Source organism: Engraulis encrasicolus, chromosome 22, assembly GCF_034702125.1.
Source record: "Engraulis encrasicolus isolate BLACKSEA-1 chromosome 22, IST_EnEncr_1.0, whole genome shotgun sequence".
NCBI lineage: Eukaryota > Metazoa > Chordata > Actinopteri > Clupeiformes > Engraulidae > Engraulis > Engraulis encrasicolus.
Window position 1 is genome coordinate 14,113,240 of NC_085878.1, and position 5,000 is coordinate 14,118,239.

Consider the following 5,000-nt stretch of genomic DNA (forward strand, 5'->3'; position numbering starts at 1 on the left):
ACACACACACACACTCACACTCACACTCACACACGCACACGCACACACACACATACACACTCATACACACACACACACGCCATGCACCCCCACAAACCATATTGGAAAAAATGATTTCAAAACATATTGGTTGTTGTGATGATGGATATTCCATAAATACAGTATTTGACAAGCAGTTTGTCTAAGCATTTTTGTTGTAGCATAAAAAAGTGCCATTACACGTCTCCACCAAGTTGCAATTGATTGCTGTGCTGCAGGGGTTTTGGTATTGTATCTCACACTCTACCACCACACCACATACTCCCGCATCTGTGTCATAACTTCTCTTTCTTTCATTTCTTTTTCAACCACTGTCAGTTTAGCAGTAATGAATATGCCGGGAAGTATAACCAAAGGAATGTCAACCACATGTTTAAAAATAAATAGGCCCGTGAGAGTTGAAAGCAGAGCTCACAAGGTTAATCAGATCTAATGTCATCATGCTTTTCTTCTCCGGCCTTGCCAACATTTTTCCTGTCATATTATTATTCTGGGTTTTAGTCTGAGTCACAGTAATCCCCCCGCAACTAGCGGCTGACAGAGCCAATTAGGAGCGCGGCCCAAATGTGTAAATGCATATTCCGCTGCCATCTGGATCCCAGAGAGACTTGTCTCTGACAACAACAATTTCAAGGAAAATTAGCAAATTAAGGAGACACAAGAGGTCCGAACGAAAAAGTGACAGATGGGAAGAGAAAGGGAGGAAGGAGGGAGAGAGAGTAGAGAAAGAGAGACGGAGCGAGAGAGACAGAGAGATTTGACCCTGGAGTCTGTTACAACCGTTACTCTGTGTGCCAGTGTCCTGCAGACAGTGCCACTGAGACAGAACTTTTAAGATATGCTCGAGTTCACTGCTGCTTGGCCCTGGCGGAGGCATTAAACCCGATCCTTTGGACTCATTCTGAAGGGTCGGTTTCATGCAAAGGAGCCTGCGAAATAGGGCGGATTGCGCTCCTCTTTTTCTCCTGGTTTTGTTGCTCGCTGGGTGGCTTTTTATTGTGGTATACGCTACTAAGAGAGGTGGGTGTTAAAATACGCCTCTGTCTGGCCCTGCCGTGGCCTAACGGTTAGGGCACTGGGTTACTACGCCGGCGATCCGGGTTTCATTCCGGTCCGGATCATTTACCGATCCTTCCCCGTCTCTCTCTCCCAACTCATTTCCTGTCACTTCTTCACTGTTCTGTCAAAAATAAAGGCAAAAAGCCCTAAAAAGTATATAAAAAACTTCTCCGTCATCATCAAACCCCCCTCTGTTTCTCTAATGGAGCCTTCCGTGATGGTGGCCGTGCAGTGGTGCAGTGAGGTGCGGTGCAGGGGAGCGAAGCCCATCGGGGGTGCGCAGAGGCCTGGAGATTAAGCTCTTCTATTTTCCTCTTTGGTGGTGTTGCCTCGTCGTCGTGGCCCCCTTTCCCCTTCCATATAGCCACCTCAACTCTCGATGCTCGCTCAAGAAGAATCAGTGCCCTATCAGCAAATCAAAGGCGATTACACAGCTCACCAGTCTTCCAGGATTGCTGTGGCCTCGGCAAGTATGCGGTGCAGGCCGCAGCCCTGAAGTCTCTGTTTATTCAGCGAAAGTGCTCTGTAATTTATTTAAAATAATCTATTTTAACAAATAAAGAGGTCATTGAGTGAGCACATTGCTGCAGGCACATTTTTAAATGGCTCTTTAAGAGTCTATCTGGCTTGTGTGCCTGCCCGCCTGCCTGCCTGCCTGCCTGCCTGCTGCTGGATGGGCACCACTGCCACCGCTGGCTGGCTGGGTAGCCTTTGGATGCTGGGGCTTGGACCTAGGATTAGCCAGTTAGCTCCTGGTGGTAGGATGACATAGCTAGGAAAGGCCGACGGAGAGACAAGTCTCCCTTAGTCAAGCCCCATTCAAAGTCAGCTATTTTCCTTGGCAAAAGGCAGCCCAAATCTCTTCAAGTGGCGTACCCGATATTGACTCTGACTTTTTGTATCGAAGTGATTTTTCAACCTTGGCACAGGTCACACTCGGCAGCGCAGCGGAGGAAGAAATAAGTATTTGTTTTATGGGCACTGGCACCGCGGCCCACTTCCTTGTTTGAGGATAACGCCTGGGATGCGAGCCAATGGCAAAAAGGAGCGTGCCTAAGGTTTATCGTGATCAGTCGCTCGGATATAGCAGCCCAAATCACTGGCTCAAATTAAATTTATGACGGGAACCAATCCTGCCGTGAAATAAATCCGCCAGGCTGAGGCTGCCTGTTGCCAGCATACCCACTGTAGGAAGTGTGTTTACAAGTTTGCCTACTCTGCCACGCATCTCTAGATGGGCTCCTCTGTCGGTCGACGGGTGACTGACACCATCCTCTTGGCCTTTGAACCAATGATTTAGCCTTAATGAGCGGCACTGTGGTCTGCAGGGGTGGAGGTGAAGCCCCCCTCCCCACCCACCTCCACCACCTCCGCCCACCTCCACCACCACCATAAACCATCATGTAAAAATAAGCACCCGATTGCAGCATGTGTTATTCTTTCTCCCTGTTCATTCTGTTACACTTCCACCCCTACTTTGTCTGCTTTCCCCCCTTTATTTATTTTTAATTTTTGTATTTTTTGTGTGTGTGTCAGTGAACGGGGAGCGGAAAGTTGGAGCGTCTTCCAGGGGCGCTTGTTTGAGCAGAGGGTGGGATCGCTGCGGGAGTTTCTGGACAGAGCAAATATGACTTGAGGAGATTACAAGCGCTGCCTCTGAGTGAATCTGCAAGGGCCTGAAATAGCTCGCCCCGCTTTTCCTGCTCCTATACCACAACATGGCCGGGCCTGTGCGTCCATGGCTGCGCCGGTGGCCCAGGTGTGCTGGTGCTGATTGGAGGTGGGCCGTTTGATGTAGCTAGAGGCAAAAAACACGGCCAGACACATCAAAGCCACCTCCTTTTCAGTGCTGACGAAGAACTCTGAGACCAGTCAAGAGGAATCAAAGTGCTTTGGTTGTATTCTACAGGGGGAGGTGTAATGTTGACGCGCGCATAGGCTACCCAGGGTGACTTGCACATTGGTAAATATAACATGCTACGCCACCCTCCTCTCAGCAAACTGACTGGAGTGCAAATCAGCGCTGGACGTGGATGCATGTCTCAATTGATTGACGTTTTAGGGGATGTCAGCAGTGAAGTGGTTGACAACCCTATTTTCAGAGTTTCAAAGCAAACCACACACAACTTTCAGCTTTGATTTTTTCCCCCCCATTCCAACTTCAAGTGTGTTTAATGTCGGCGAAGTAAAATCTCAGTTTGATGCATTCCTCTGGTTGGTTCTACGCTTGGTTAAGAAGCCAGAGGTTTATTGGACGGTAATTTATCCGAGAGCGTCGGACTGATTGTTGAACTTGAAGTGCTTTTCTAGAACGATTTGGATCAGCTTCAAATGTAATCATAGTGTGTTTTCTGCTATATATTTGGGCAGTCGTGGGTAAAAAAAAAAGCTGTGATGTTAACCCGATTTGAAGAGGCGTAAGACAGAGTAGAGGACTGACATCTATACAAAAACATTCAGACGGGCTTGACTGGCACTAACTACAATGCATAGGCCGAGTTGTGGGGGACCTCACCATCCACAGCAGGTGCCAAAGAAAACCAACACCAGTGAGAAATCCAGCAACCAAGGGAGAGTGAGAGGGGAGACTTGTGGTGTCAGAACCCAAAGGGAAGCAATGGTTTCCTCAAAGCACTGCAAAGCAACTCATTCGAAGCTGTGTATATTTTCTTGAATATATATATATATTGTTTCTTAATTTCACATTTCAATACTTGACTGTTTGATTTATTTGTCTTTAAACCAAAGAAGAATACCTATTTTAAGATCTCTCTGTACATAGAACAATGGTTGAAGTCATTCTGGTATTGAATGGGAACTCAATGGGAAGACCAAGTAGTTATTTCAGACTTTAAATGTTTCTTAAATATGTTTTCAAAATTGGTTCAGTGGTGCATGGACTTGTAGCAAGATGAAGGACACTTATTACATTCACATGGCTGAACATTTTGTCATGTCAGCACACAGATCAATCAAAAAGTGGAGAAAATCTGTTTTTCAGTGGGGTTTTTCCACATTCCCAGGTGAATTTGCAGAGCTCATGATTATTTCTTTGTACATTAAAAACCTTATTGACAATTGAGCAAATAATCATTCACATTTCCCTTAAATGTCATGTTATGGCATGCTTATGACAGGTTTGCAATATGTTTCCTCCTAGTCCTATTATGTAAATAATTAATATCTACTACTATAATCTTTTAGATTAATTTCATTGGCTAGAGGCGGCACAGCAATACATAATAAACGGTAAGCGCAGCTTCCATCTTCTGTAAATAGACCTGTGCTCTTCCATCTATGCAAATCAATGAAGAACATGACCACCTCTGTCAAAATGGCCTTAAAGTGACACATTAATCAAGGATCACATTTTAACGGTCAGGATAAATATCTACTTAAATCATATGAGTCGATGAAATACATTTTAAAATCAATTCATATTAGTTAGGTATTTTCCTTGTATAGTGTGCCATTGGAAATGTTCACATTATTATTCACATACGTTTTTGACAGAGGTGAGCCTCCTGTCTCAGGTCTACCTACAAATAATTGCTGCCAGGATTGCCGTCAATAAGGAGGCGGTGTCATTTCTAGTCTTTGTCTACCCCTATGCTTTACCCAAAGCCAACGATAGCTGCAGCACTCATCGGACCATCCACTGGACCACATCCATGTTAGCACAAAAACAATGCAACAGGTCTAGAAAATGTATTACTAGCTCGATTATAAGCATACAATAGGTGCTCCTATCCTTTGTGAAATGCTTATATTCCATTGTTTTAATCCATTTTAGCCTGATGCTGCACATACATACGTTGTTTGCCTTTTGGCGCCTGGAGCGACATGTACTATACGCTATATTCAGGCTCTTGAGATTGTAGGTGTTTTATTAGAATGTATGT